The following is a 15924-nucleotide window of genomic DNA, read 5'->3' as shown; positions in this document are numbered from 1 at the left end:
GATGCAGCCATATCATTTGTTGCCATCCTGTGCCCTCCACTATTTGGCTCTGCTCACTGGATTGTCCATCAGCCAGCCAGTTTTGTCGCTGCCTGTGTCTCCATCCCCAGCTGACATGGCTTCTGCATATTGTCGTTCTGCTGCCAGCACCTGCTGTGGATCTTCCATCATTTAATTGGAAACAACTAACTAATGTGTAAACAATGAAATCAGTTCTTGACCTATTAGTTCCTTATGATACTTCAGCCATCTTAATGACTCAACCCCACTCCTTTTTGACATCTCCACCTTAGGCTAGGTATATTGTGATGTGAGGCAAGAGGACAGCAGCGATGGTAGTGTTTGCCCCTCACTACTCTGGCTTCTTCAGGCACCATCTGGAGTACTGCATCCTGATCTGGTGCCCCTGGCTCAAAATAGATGTGGAACTTTTGTTTAGAGGATGCTCAGTGGACTGGAGCACCTCTGCTATGAAGACAGGCTGAGCAAGCTGGGCTTGTTTGGTAGACTCATCTGTCATAAGTTATAAGAATCACCTTCTGCTCATTTATGATCAGCCTGCCCAGTGCAGCAATACGCCTACGAAGCTACAAATTCTGTCAAGATCCTTTCTCAGTTTGCATGTTGTATTCTTTAGGATTTAGTTAAGAATATCTTCTTTATATAGCTTCATTTTCAGACATCTTTCTGACTATTCATTTGTTACTGTGAGACAACTGAATCTCAAACCATGTGTTGTTTTTTTTGTTTGGTTTTTGTTCAGGACACATTCCCTAAGGAGGACTTCCCTTCTCTACTGCAGTGAGGGCAGTGGAGGAGGGGAAGCCAAGAGTGCTCATGCACAGTCAGGCAATGACTTCACTGACAGAGCACCTCGACCAGGAATACAGAATAGAGTGATGACAACCACAGGGTGCTGATAGCCTAATGGTGATGAGGTAGAGCAAGTTAACAAGTCAAGCTGTAAGTCTGGGAAGGTCAAGCAACCACTGAAGAGCAGGAGTGGTGGATATCAGGCATTGAGTGTCTTTCTAGGCTTAAGCTGGACCCATGGACAGGAGAATGTGAAGAACCCAGGTTCTGTTAAGTTCTGTTACACTTCAGGCCCTAACAGAACTTCACAGTTTACTATTCAATCTGGATTTCTCCTGGATTGTCCAGCCATCAAATTCTTTCCATTCTCTATCACCAAAAATAAGCTTAATATCTCTGCACTTCCCTTCCTGCCCTCTACTCCTCAGCTGTGTCTTTCATTGATCTAAGACTTCTAATACAAAGTGACAGCATGACAGTAAAAACTTGTTATGATGACACTTGAGGTTTGGATAGAAAACTACAGTTATTTTAATAAATCCATGACCTCACAGCAATTTTGTTGTTTGCACTGTGCTGCATGCTGTGGCTACTTGGAACTTTAGAGCCCTGGAAAAGTTGCTTTTACTTTCCAATCATAGGTGCTTCCTTGAGAAAGATAGGAATCTTATTTGCTGAGGGAATGAGGTTTACGATACACAGCTGAACCTATCTGTCAATCTCCAACAGAAGGCAGCAGTCCACATGTGCTCAGTCAAAATAATTTTAATAAATCATGGCCAAAGGGAGGGGGGAAGAGTGACAAGAGACAAGAAAATAGGTATGTTAACATTCATACATTCATTAAAAACAGATATCTTATAGGCACTTTAAAGTGGGAACTTTACTGATTAGTAAAGAACACAGAGTGTTGGAGAAAAAGTAAAAGCAGTGATATAGAAATTGTGGACATTATGAAAAAGGAATAGTATTGTTAGGAATTGATCTGAACAATGACAAGATCTGTATATTGGCCCATGTTTTGTCATTGCTGTTATTCACAGAATCATAGAATGTCAGGAATTGGAAGAGACCTCGGAAGATCATCTAGTCCAATCCCCCTACAGGAGCAGGAACACCTAGAGTAGGTCACACAGGAATGTGTCCGGGTGGGTTTTGAATGAGAAAGAGACCCCACAGCCTCTCTGGGCAGCCTGTTCCAGTGTTCTGTTACCCTTACTGTGAAGAAGTTTTTTCTCATATTTATGTGGAATCTCCTATGTTCCAGCTTGCACCCATGAGAAGAGTCTGGCTCTGTCCTCCTGACATTCACCATTTATATATTTATAAGCATTAATGAGGTCACCTGTCAGTCTCCTCCAAGCTAAACAGACCCATCTCCCTCAGCCTTTTCTAATAAGGGAGATCCTCCACTTCCTTAATCACCTTTGTGGCTCTGTGCTGGACTGTCTCAAGAAGTTGTCTGTCCTTCTTGAACTGAGGAGTTCAGAACTGGACACAATATTCTAGAGACAGTCTCACCAGGGCAAAGTAGTGTGGGAGGAAAATCTCTCTCGATCTACTATCCACACCCCTTCTCCATACCCACTCCTTCCAGCTTTGTGTCAGCAGCAAAATTGCTAAAAGTGCTCTTTATTCACGACACCCAAGTCGTTGATGAATATATTGAATAGTACTGGTGCCAGCACTGACCCTTGAGGGGATTCTATTAGATACAGGCCTCCAACTAGGTGTTGTCCCATTGACAGCTTCTCTGGCTTCTTTCCTTCAGCCAGTTTACAGTCTGCCTCATTACCCAATCGTCCAGACCACACTTGCTCAGTTTAGCTGTGAGGATGGTGTGGGAGACAGTGTCAAATGCTTTACTGAAATAAAAATGGACCACATCCACTGCTTTACCATCATCTATGCACCTGGTTATGCCTTCATAGAAGGCTATCAGGTTGGTTAGGCATAACTTCCCCTTGATGAAACAGTGTTGACTCCCCATATTAACATAATTATCCTTGGTATGCCTAGAAACAGTGCCAAGGATAACTTGCTCCATCACCTTTCCAGGGATGGAGGTGAGGCCGACCAGTCTGTAGTTAGCCAGGTCCTTCTTCTTGCCTTTCTTGAAGACTGGAGTGACATTTGCTTTCCTCCAATTCTCAGGCATCTCTCCTGTTACCCATGACTTACCAAAGATAATGGAGAGTGGCTTAGCAACGACTTCCTCCAGTTCAGATAAAATGGAGGTCTATGGGGTATGTGCAGCAATGTGCATGGGCAGATCAGAATGCACAGCCAGAGGCTAAATAACTGAATGTGGTGGTCATCTAAACTATATGTGCCTTTTATTGAGAATGAAGTCCATCATATCATTGATGATTTATGTTCATTATCCTCATCTAGGTGAAACATTTACTGCAGACAGGATTTCTGAAAAATAGAATAGAATAGAATAGAATAGAATAGAATAGAATAGAATAGAATAGAATAGAATAGAATAGAATAGAATAGAATAAATAAAATAGGACTTCTCTCTTTCTTTGAGGAACAAAAAAGTATCCACAGTGCAGTGGTATATAAAGACAAAGCTAGGCTGAGTATTACATCTTACCAGTGATGCGCAAGTGTTAGTCAAATGAAGAGATGACAGTGGAATAAGGAAACAATTAAACTTCAATAACAGAAAATAAGAAATAACATTCCAGTCAGATCTAATCACATTATGTATAGCATAACTTTCAAATTGGAAGTCTATAAAAACCAACCACATCTCAGCCGGTTTGTCTGGCATCTGTCCTGTATAATAAGCCAGAGGTTCTTGTGGCAGAACTCCAAGGCAGTTTGAAACCATGTCTGTAGTGGGGATGGCACTGAGCCACATTTCTGAAGAGGCAGAATCATTTTTCTGGTGGGAAAGGTCAGACAGTACAGAGCCATGAGGGATTAGATTCCCTTTTTCGGCTTTTTCTCCATTCTTATTCCTTCAAATATATTTCTTTAAATAGTAACATTAATTCTCAAACAGAAAACTAGCATTATAGTAATGCTAATGAGCCCTTTAAACTGACAGGCAGCAGAAAATCCAGAATCTAGTCAACCTGGCTTGTATCATTATAAAATAGCAAAGAATTTGATAGGTTACTGGTTACCTTTCCCCTGTCCTGTAAGTCTCTTCCCCAGCTGTTTAGACTTTTACCTAATACAGATTTATTTATATATATATATATATGTAATAGATTATATCATTCCTGTCTTCTGTTTTTGATATCTGAAAGGCAAGCATGAATATAGCAATTAACTTATATTTATCTTCCATTTTAAATAATAATCTTATTCATAATACATAAATGGACTCCATATGCTACCAGGCAAGTCATTCCTAATGCTCATTATGGGAGCACATATGGGAGCTGTGCTCACCCAGGGTAAAATCCTCCCTATTCATGTCAATGGCAAAATTCCCAGTAATTTTGTAAGGGCCAAGATTTCACCCTTGATGTTCAGCCACCCTGATGATACAAAGAGCCAGTGGTGAGAAATAGCATCCTGTCCTCTTGTTCTCTCTTCCTTACCCTCACAAGTTTGAGCAACAACTGGGTTGCTGAATTTATGTAATCCAGTGTCTGAGTTTTCTAGCTTGCATTAAGTTCTTTGTTTGGAGTGAGATGGTTGCAAATTTACAGTCATAGTATTCACACAGTTGCCTACAAATGTTAGTAGTGACAATTACTTCAAAGAAGAGGAGGAAATTACTGAGAAAGAACAGAAGAACTAACATGCTCTGAAAAGGAAGGGCAGTATGGAGTTTTCCAGCAAGGACAAGCATGTCTCATGGAAACCAGGTCCATGGTATCTTTTGCCATGATTGGGTCTGGCCCAATGGAAAAATTATTCTGTGTCCCCCTTCTTTGAACCTTTCATGTTTTAGAGAAAGGCAGATTTTATAACAGGCAGATTAGTTGTAATCTGGTTTGTTTCCTAAGGACTCCAACACACTCTCTGCAGTGCAGTAGGAAATGCCTTCCTCATGTGGTCAAAATGTCACCATGAGATGCATTGAGCTGTGTACCATGAGTGCAGATGCTTGGACCTTTTGATGGGTGTTGCACAAGAAGTCTCTGCTATTTGAAAGAATGTATCTGTGGGTTCCAAGACAGGTACATTCTTAGTCACATAATGGAGAACGGATTGGAAAGTGTGAGAGCAAGGGCCCTGCAAAAAATAACATGTCCTTTCCCCTTTGAAAAGCTTGGTATGTATGACACAACAGGATATCAGTCTAACTGGCAGGCAGTGATACATACTCAGGTTATGCCCCCTATCCACAATTTGCAAAGGAGTTCCTTCCCCAAAAGGGTCTTCAATAGCAAAGAATGAAAGTAGTGAAAGAAATAAGGGAGGGAGAAAGGAAAAGTCATGCTCTTAGAGACACATTTGTCAAAATTCAAGAGAAAACTTGAAGTGTGAATTTGGAGCAGGTAAACTTATGCTCCATGTGGAGCAGAGATAAAATGATTGTCATTTGGTTGCACTAAGCAAAAACCAGAGTAAGCTCAAATTGCTGTTAAGTACTGCATTGCAGTTACATACATTACTACAACGTGCCTTTCCCGCAAGTCAAAGGAAGACCTTTAAGAGGAGCTGGCTGGATCACTATTTTTACTCTTGCTTTAGATGGGCTTAATATTAGCCATTCCAGACATGGATGGATGATTTCCAAGACTGATCCTGATTCAAATTAAAGAATCCTGAAAATTCACACTGTTTGATTGTCTGGAAACATTTTTCATACTGAGTGTTTTAAGCACAAGTGAAAGTGACCAAACTGTATTTTCTTTCCAGAGCTAGCAAATAATTGACATTCTGGATCGTGGAACAAATTAAATATTTTATTGAATGTGTACACACTTTTAAAAGTGTTCACAAATTAAAAATAAGCATCAGCTTGAAATAAATAATCAACATTTTTCAGTTAGAAAATGTAAAGATTGTTTGAGGTTTCTGTTCTTTTTGTTCTTTTTGGATCATAAATATCAGTCTGGTTCAAGTAAGACTCTCATCAAAATGTACTTTTGACAAATCAGCTTATGATTTGAATTTATGAAAACATGTCACACAGCCTAATTACTTGATAAGATCCATCATTTTTGAGTGTTTTTTTTTTTCTAGAGAAATTGCTCCTTAAGCTCATCAGCCAAATTCTTTGCTGCTGCAAATTTGAGTATCTCTACAAGTGTTTCTGACAAGATCCCTGAAGTCAGCACCATCACATCACTGTCTGATGAAGCTGACATTTTCCATGTGTGAGAACTACAAGATCAAGCCTCATTTAATAGAGGGAAGGTAGTTATTAAAGAAGCTTGAACATTATATTAATAATTTTTTAAAAGCTTTACTTTTTTTGAGATTTTAGATAATTAGTCTCTGCAAGACATCATTTTATTTTATTTTATTTTATTTTATTTTATTTTATTTTATTTTATTTTATTTTATTTTATTTTATTTTATTTTATTTTATTTTATTTTATTTTATTTTATTTTATTTTTTCTGCATTTTTATTTTTCAGCACCAGGATGTGACAGGTTGTGAATTATGATCTATTCATTCATGCCCAGTTTCAACACAACTGGATGTGAATTAACACTTCATAATTCATATAGTGGAGTATCTTATTACAATTATAAAATTTTATTAGATTTTTTTTATATTTATCTTGTTAATTAAATGACGATGAGTCTCATAAATTTTGAACAATGAATTATGTTGTATTAGGCACTATTCAGATTTCATCTGTTAGTTGGGTACACAGATTTCTATTATTTAATACACTGTGTAATGGTGATGGGCTAAGAGTTTTAAGCATATGGATTCATATACTTTAACAGAAAATTTTCATTGCCAGTTTGTAAACATCAGGGTCAATATAGAAATATTATTTCCTTTTACAGAGATAAATTTATTGAATGTAAGAAAGAGGGTTTTAAAAAAGTTGAAACAACTCAAATCACCTAAAATCTTGGGCAAGTGAACAGTTTTATTTTTCTGAGGGCAGAAACGTTTCTCCTAAATATTTGCTAACTTTCCTATAGCAATTCAGTCTTCGAGATTTCATATCGAGCTATGCATTTCACCTGTATATTTGCACAGAAAGCCTCATACCAGGTCTCATTCCAGGTTTATATAAGCACTTAAGAATGCTTAAGGTCCAAACGCATGCTTCAGTGTGTCCTACGTTAGAGTAAGATCTACTGTAATCTCAGCAAATCAAAAGACATTGAAGATCTGATACATAGTGGGAATTGTAATTCAAATTAAAAGTTGTAATTCAAAATGTGGATTACATTATTAGGATGAAGATATCCTAATTATGTTTGTTACTCATAAAATCAAAGCCATGTCATGTATGTAGATCTTACGGAAAGATACAGCAGCCAGTGTGCATTAGATACAAAAGCAACCTGTTCAGAAAAAAAAAAAAAAAAGTGTCAGGCTTTGCATGATATGAACAATAGAAAATAATTCATACACTTTCTGTATCTATGTGCGCATTTAAAAAAATATTCTAGTACATATTTCTGATTGATCTGTACAAAAAAATTCAATTTGAATTTAATTGTACAAACTTATGGATGAACTTAATGCCCATGCAAGTGAAATTACCTTGAGCCAGGTGAAGACCTCAGAAACACACCAATAACTCACCTACTCCCCACCCTTTGACATTATTTTGGTTTCAAGTGGAGTAAGAACCTAGTCCCAGGCAGAGTCACAGCACAGAGAACGCCAAGCTGAGCCCTTTGAAGCAGTAGATTTTGTGTGGCAGCATCCACTTGTCTGTCAGGTGCTGCTGTACTGAGAGTGCAGCCAGAGTTGCCTACTGCTGCTTCATTAATAATGGAGTACTCACATAAATTCCGTACAGAATTGATTTTTGAACGGTACATAAGAATCCAATATGAAGTCTTAAAATGTCATTGAGAAATCTGTTTGTAATTTACTTTGCCCGTAAGAACCTTCTACTCCATCAACAATTTTACTGTTATTTCTCCCCATCAACAAACAGTTTTTTGAGCAACTGTCCAGCCTTCTTGCTGTGACATGCCACTGTGAGCTGAAAGATATTTAAAACCATTCATGGACTCTCTTTCTTTTGTTTCCTTATTCAAACTGCAAGTGGCAGTATCGTTTTCATCACAGTGTAGGTGAATGATGTTAATGGCTCATTATCTAGAATGTTAACTGAGGAATTTCAAACATATAGGACAAGGAATTGGGAGTGCTTCATTTTTATTGTTTGGAGCCTACAGATTTGTCTGTGACTTCAATTATTTTACTAAGTGCTTGATATGATCTCCCATTCACTGAAAAATAATAATAATTTTAAAAAAGCTTGATAAAAATAATTGCAAGTGTAACTTTATGTTCAACCTTTAATGATGACTCCCATTAACAATATGCACATACAAACAAGCTCAAGGAGTTTTTAGCAGTTTTAAAAGGCTGAAGATATTTTTCTGCCTCATTTTCTTATTGACAAAATAGGCCTAATAATTGGTTCTTGGAAAATGTTTGCAGAAATTTCACAAGTATTCTGCAAATGCATATCTTTTTATTTTCTATGTGGGTAAGTGACGCATTTTAGGTAACTGAAGTCAGAGTATACGGCTTCCTTACTTAATACAGTATTTCTAGTACCAGTGTATTGAGAAACTGTCTTTTGTTGTGTAGCTGTTCTCTCCTCAACAGCTGCCTTGTGGCTTTTAACTTTGTTACATCTGACAAACCTAGTCAGGACTGTGAAGTTCCAGTACCATGCTACATTAAAAGATCAAAGACATGGCTCTGCCAATTAAACCTAGGGGTTTTATAGGGGTATGAAAGAATTTTTAACAGCCCTGTCCAACATTTGTTACTACTTTTATTACTTGAGAGATAGAGGTTTCAAGAAGCGAATGTTCATTTTCTAAGGTGTTTCCAACAGAAGGGTTGAAATTTAATAACTTGGAAAGGTTACTGCAGAAAAAGCTTGCTGGCTTTATATGTTACTTAGCTATAGCTTCTTGATCAACAGAAGCAAGTTGTTTTTGCTACTGGATTAACAGTAGAATTTGAGCTTTGCATGGATTTCCAAATGTTCTTCTGTCATGGGCTGAATTTAACACTTCGCCTGAAAAGAGTTCAGGATTACATTGTTCTAAAACTTCAGTTCAAAATCCTACTCTATGTATAAGCACAAAACCCAGCAACTTTCACTTCTTCAATAATCTTTCAAAACAACCAAAACATAGATCTAAAAACAGTGACTTCTAGCCAGAAGGGCACCATGTATCTTCCAGCAAGTGTTTACTGAAGGAATCTGACTTGTGGCTTTTGTGACTTTTACTATAATCATATTGTAACTTGCTTACAAACTCTTGGATAATAGTTGAACAATCATCCACGCTCTTTGAATGCTCCCAAGCACACACGTCCATTCAAACTTCTCTACCAGCAATAAGGAGAGTTTGTATTTTCCCCCTTGCGGTTATTGCTGAGGTATGTAGTGTTGGAGTAGCCATTGCTTTTAAACAGGAGGTTGGATCATTAGCTATGAACTGATTTGTTAGTAACAAGTTTAGAAAAGTTGTGAGAGAAAACATATCTAGCAAAAGAGTTTGCTGAGAGGCACTCCTCCAGGGAGAATAATGTTATCAGACAGATGTGAGATGTGTGAGGGTAATAGGGCAAAGAGGAGGAAATCTGTTATCAGAACTGCTGATTGGAAGTCAAAAATACTAGGGAGCTGAGTAGTAGAAGTCAATAACTACCAGATATCTCATAAAGTAATATATATTTCATGGGGACAGCTAAAATATGGAGTCACTGTTTTGATAAACAGCGGTTTATCTGGAGCTGAAGAGGAAAACACAGCAGTTTTGGGAGGACTTCTTCCTGAAATGGTCTTTCAGAAGGATCTGCATTTCTGTGTGTGACCTGTACTGCAGTATAATCCTTTCTCTGTTATGTGGGCCAGAACACTGCTTCATATCTAGTGCTAGATAATGATCAAATAAAAGAGAGAATGCTACAACATAGGGATAAATGTCATTCCACATACCCTGCTAACAAAATGAGCAGGGCTGGACAATCAGAGGTTATGGTTCAGCATTTTCTATGGACAGCTATCCCATGCACATTTGTTTCTCGAATTTCCGCATTACAGCAGGACTTGTTTGTGAAACATGAAGTGTAGCATTCAATGGATATTGTTTCTTCTGTTGAGAGAAAAATGTCAGACAGTGAATTTTAAAAGATATAGTGCTGCTTCACTTTAATAACTAACCAAGACATCTCAAAGTGAAGAACAGTGCTTTGGTTTTCTGTAGTAAGAAACAAGCTACATGGAAAGGAGGCTACATCTGTGATACTTCTTCACTGACCAGTGCAGTATTTGAGCAGATGACGCAAAATGCATTTCAGCCTCAGGATACTTCTGCATAAGCTATTTCTGTCCAGCATACAATATCGTAACAAATACACCAGTATAATTGGATTACTAGACTCGTCTTTATATGAAGATTTATCTCCTTGCTTTGTAGTAAATGTACTTTGTTGTATCACATCAAACCAAACAAAATAATACTTTTCTCTGAGACATATTGAAAATGCAAGCCATATTCTTTAAATTTTTGTTTTTTAACTTTTCAGAATTTCAACAGTGTTAAACCTTGAGGTAATGGAACATATACAAAAGGCTGAAGGTAAGCAGATTTTTTTTTCTTTTGTACCAGTTTTGAAAAGATCTTGCAGTCCATAAACATAGGCATTACTAAAACTACGGCTTATTTTTGGAAGCACTGTTAACAATTCAAGTGACATCTGAACACTGATCCCAACAGAATATAGTACAAAATGTAAGGAAGCTGGAAGCACTTGCTATGAATGTTTGGAGTGATAATCTTACATATTTTTCCCCTTTCTTCTGAATATTGTTTTTTCTGTAATGCTATAACCCAGACTATTACACAAACTAACAGGGTTGGTAGCTAAGTGGCCTGCTGCAAAATTTGGGATGATTGTGTGGCACATTGAGAGATAGCATACTGTGCAGTTTACTGTGACAAAGAAGAGGCGAACGGGCTGTTATGGAGATTCTCTGTGAAGAGCTAATGTTGTGTTTCTGTAAGTAACCATTCCTGTAGCAATATGTTTTGAGAAGAGCTGGACAGAACTTTTTCTGTCAATAACTTATTTTTGGAAAAATATGCTTCCTGTTAAAGAAGTATTTTGTAATGTTGTTAAAGCTGGGTTATTTTTTCCCCCATAAGAATCCACTAGGAAAATGTAAGGTCTTTTAGAAATGTACTATTTATTAAAGTATGGCTTCCAACTAAATATATTTTTCAGCATATTATGAGGCAAATTTTTTCAATTAAAGATTTTAAAATATTGCAGAGTTTTATGGAGTAAAGATCTATTTTGACTTTTAGGAACTAAAGAACCTTCAGATCCAAATATCTATGGTGGATGCTATTGATGTAGAATATACACTGACTTTTTAATTTGATTACTGTATTTTCAACAACTTTCAGTGCAAAGAGAATTGCCTGGAAAATGAAGGTTCACAGGTATCTGTGGGGGCTTCTGTGGGCCTGGTCAAGATCATTTAGTATCTGCAGATGCCTGGAAATGCAGAGCTTCATTGGCTGTCAAAGCCTTTAGGTCTTATATGCTGCTTTCTGCTTCAGAAGGGAAAAAATATGATACACTAGTCTACTACAGGCTAGCTCAAGAGACTTTGTCAAGTGGAAAAATGATTCTTTCTTATGTGTTGTATCAAATTTTCTTTTGTACTGAGTAATAACATTATAAAATAATTCATCTTTCTGTCCAATATATCTAAAACTTTGGCTATATAATCAACTGCAATGGGATGTCTTTAATCTTTCATGTAATATTTTTCAGTGTTTTCACATCCCACATTTTCATGTGGTGTTAACAGCTCATGATACTTGGTGCTTTTCTGAAATTCTGAGATCCACGAGATTTTGCAACTGCTTCCATATATATTATATCTATACATTTAGATTTATTTATTTTTTTATTTAGCTAAAAGAGCAAATACTAAAAATACAAACATTGCAAGATTAAAAAATCAGAATATTTACCACAGTATTTTAAAATCTGGGGCTTTTCTCAACAAGAATTTTTGAACCCTTTGCTTAAGAAAACTCACTTCTAGTGTCTATACTGAATTCAGATACATTTAATTACTACTCCACAACCAAATTTTGTGTACATAAGATTTAAAGCCAATAAAGTGACAGTTTTTTTTAAACATGATGATACTGTAATGCAGTTCTAACAGGGCCAAACATCGATTCAATGGTTTAAACTCTACTAAGTTGCAGAATTCCATTTATAACACTTGGAAAATTTACATTATACAAGAACCCATGACAGTGCTTTTGTGAATTTATCAGGTAATTTTAAAACAGTGACAATCCACTTTAGTGGCTGTGATGTGTGACAGTCTTCAAGGCAAGAGGTCTGATCCATTAAAACATTCTTCCTGATTATATTCCAATGTATCAGAGAAAGCAATTAACATTTCACACTTCTCCCCATCCCTTTGCTGATATAATCTATTCTGGAAAATACTAAGCTGCACTGGGCTATAACTCAGAAGACTTCAGCTCCAACTGGATGTCTCCCAGTCTTTTTGACCAGTGCAAATCACCCTTCTGTGCCCAATTTCTTACCTGTAAATTGGTGATGGTAATTATTTGCTCTTATTGCCTAAGTAGCCATGAATGTTGGGAATACAGCATGTGTGTAGCCAGTAGCCAGTACAATGGTAGATGCCTTTCAAATCTCCACTATCCAAAATTATGTAACAATAATGTAAAGTAATAGTGGAAACTGGATATTTTTCTGTCTGCTGTGAACATTCTCACAAGAACTGTGCGGAAAATAGAATGGAAAAAAAAAGACACATTGTGGAGTTCCACTATGAAAGCTTGAAAAACAGTTTGGAATTGAGACTCTTGATAACACATTTCCCTGTCATCAAAGGCAGTAGCTGTTTGAGAGGAAAAGTAGTAATAAATGCTATGAAATATTTTAAAGAGAGCACTATATTAATCTATTGTGTTGTATGGATACTGTTTGTTTCTAGAATAGGAACCAGAGCTTCCTACTCCAAAAGAAATCATTTGATAAATCTGAGCAGATCTGTTTTACTTTGTACAATATTTGATGAACAAGAAAATCTCTAATGTTTGGCTAACCTTTCAAAAATTTTATTGTTCTTTCAGTGTTTAGGGAAATTTCTTAGTTAGTGTTAGCATGAAAAACTACAGATGTTAGCTTTTTCTCCTTTGTCTAAGATCAGATTTATCTAGCTAACCAACATTAAAAATGTGTAAATTTCTGGTGAACACAATGAATCTGAAATATATTAAGGAAACAAACAGATGAACCATCTGGAAACAAGACATAGATCTAAAATAACAATGCCAGTGGCACAATCCAAACATAATCCCTGGCATAATTTACACAGTGCAACCATATCAAGAGCCAGAAACTATTCTTTGAGAAGGCTGAATTTAATAATGGCTGTACATTACCATTCTACTTGCTGTGTAAACACTGACAAAGGAGTGGCATGTACTGTAGCAATGTATCTACAGCCTCCATTCCCTCTAGGGAAGTTTCTGTATTCTGAATCTTCTCTACCATTTTTTCCACTCCCTTCTCATCTAGAATGATTTTAGTAGGTTTAGCTCTGCAACTGCAGCAATTGCTTTGTTAACTTTTTAACTTTTTGTTAATTTTCTTTTTTATTATTGATACATTATACACATTATAATTCATAAATGATTATGCTCACAAATGCTTAATATTATGTAAAATATGGCAATTTGATCAGTGGAGAAAATTTGCACATCTCCATTAAGAAGTCCTTGATTTTACCAAACATTATTGAAGATTAACACACAATTTATCAGCTTTCTCTTTTAGCTATCACTTGAACATTTCAGGCCAGACAAGATTGTCATATAAGCCCTGTGCAAACTATTTGTGATGAAAAGTGTTAGGTTTTACTGTTATGTAAGTTATGAGTTTCATCTGGGTGCATTTTCCCAAGGCAGTGGATTGTTTTGGTAGCTCTTCACTTTCACTGTCAGTGATCATGGAGCAACACAGATTCTATGTTCTTTGCATCTTTATGTTGCTAGCAAAGGAGTGATACCTCAAGAAACAAAACTTTGAAGAGTATTATCAAGGTGTTTTGAATGGTGAATATACTGCAAACCTGGAATGGAACTAGGTCTCACTATATCTTAAAAAGTGACTGATTTAAACCTGTACCTAATGTATTTTGTAGGTTAGCATTAATTTGATTTGCTGAGTGGGTGAAATTTATGGATGTAATGCATAGCACTAGGCAAATAAAAACATCCTCCTTCAGAAATAAAGGCAAAGGAAGGCTCCATACTGGCAAGACAAGTATTGTCTTCAAAGATTTAGCTTAGCTAACTATCCATCTGACTCCTGTGGCAAACACTCTGCAAATGACCACTGCCAGGAAATATCCTTCTGGCATCTGACTTCGAGCTGATTTTTGTTGTTTTTATTTTTAATCTCTGCTCATCATTTGTCTCATCTACTTCAACTTCATCCCAATTTTCTCCAGGCCTCACCTGGAGTATTGTGTCAAGTTCTGGGCTCCCTGGTATAAAAAAGACAGGGATCTCCTGGAAAGAGGCCAGTGAAGGACTACAAAGATGATAAAGGGTGTGGGACACCTCCCTTATGAGGAAAAGCTGAGAGAGCTGGGTCTATTCAGCTTTGGAAAAAGAAGACGCATTGAGAATCTGATCCACATCTATAAATATCTAAGGAGTGGGAGGCAAAGGGATGAGACTGGACTCTTCTCAGCAGTGTGTGGTGGTAGGACAAGGGCAAATGGCCACAAACAGGCATAGGAAGTTCCACACAAATGTATGTGGGAACTTCTTCACAGTGAGAGTGACGGAGCACTGGCACAGGCTGCACAGAGAGGTGGTGGAGTCTCCTACTCGGGAGATGTTCAAGACCCACCTGGACACCTACCTGGGCAGCCTGGTCTAGGGAGCCTTCTTTGGCAGGGGGATTGGACTTGATCTCTAGAGATTCCTTCCAGCCCCTACAATTCTGTGATTCTGAGATTCTGTGATTCTGTGGAGTTTAAGAAGACAGTTTAAGTAATCATAATAAAATGAAGTCTTTTCCATCTGTGTAAATGGGTTGGATGGTGATTAAAACAGGTAAATGAGATTTCTCCTCATTTGTGTGGAAGTTCTAAGTGTGTATCCAAAGATAAAATGCTCAAAGGTTTTTTTTGTTTTTTTTTTAATTTCCCCTTTTTTCACATTCAGGATTATTTTTTTAGAGGCTGGAAAGTGTTTTGGAAAAAGTTTTTTTTTGGAAACTCTTTCCAAAACCTATGGAAATAATGATCTGTGTGTGTGTGTTTGCCTGTGAGGTCAGCCAAAGGATTTTTGCCATTTCTGGAATGGATTCTTTAAGGCTCTAAGTATTCCAGATCCAATCAAATTCAAGGGAACTTATATGTTACAAGAATAACCCAGAGCTCTGTGAATCAAAACAATGCATTCCCTCACTAATAATGGAAAACTTTGGGGTTTTGGCAGCTGAAATCTGTTTGTTTGAAGTTTTGACCCTGGACACTCTAAGCCTAAACAATTAAATCTATTCAAGTGAGCTAAACAAATGTACTGAGGCAAATGAAGTTCTACAAATGCTTAAGATCTTTCTGGCTAACTTTTTGAAAGATATGCTCTAGTTCAGCCACAAATTACTTGGCTAGACACTGAAATTGCTGGGTGAAATTCTATGGTGTGTGTTTTACAACATTTCAGACTAGATGATCACAGTAGTCACTTCTGACCTTGAAATATGTGGGCTGGCTGTTAACCTAAGTTAGCAATGCCAGAATGAAGAATATTGGAATGTATATAGCATATTAAAACCTGTTAAGTTTTAATTTTAACAAATATCCCAATCAGAATAAACAACTTGTCTGGAAATGCTTAAAAAAAAAACCTATTTGACAGTACTATTTGACAGTCACT

General features: G+C 36.9%; 1 long non-coding RNA gene across 1 annotated transcript in view; it reads left to right on the top strand.

Moving 5' to 3' along the window:
- The window catches only part of LOC136057747 (uncharacterized), a 180498-nt gene that overhangs the window by 90334 nt on the left and 74240 nt on the right, over nucleotides 1–15924 (top strand). The window contains exon 3 of the long non-coding RNA XR_010623068.1: nucleotides 10493–10545. This is a non-coding gene — a long non-coding RNA (uncharacterized LOC136057747). The remainder of the gene's footprint in view (nucleotides 1–10492; nucleotides 10546–15924) is intronic.

The sequence above is a fragment of the Cyrtonyx montezumae genome, unplaced genomic scaffold, assembly GCF_038088225.1.
Source record: "Cyrtonyx montezumae isolate F1298 unplaced genomic scaffold, pur_monq_1.0 scaffold_7, whole genome shotgun sequence".
NCBI lineage: Eukaryota > Metazoa > Chordata > Aves > Galliformes > Odontophoridae > Cyrtonyx > Cyrtonyx montezumae.
The sequence above is the reverse complement of the archived record's forward strand: the minus strand, read 5'-3'. Positions and strand labels throughout refer to the sequence as shown.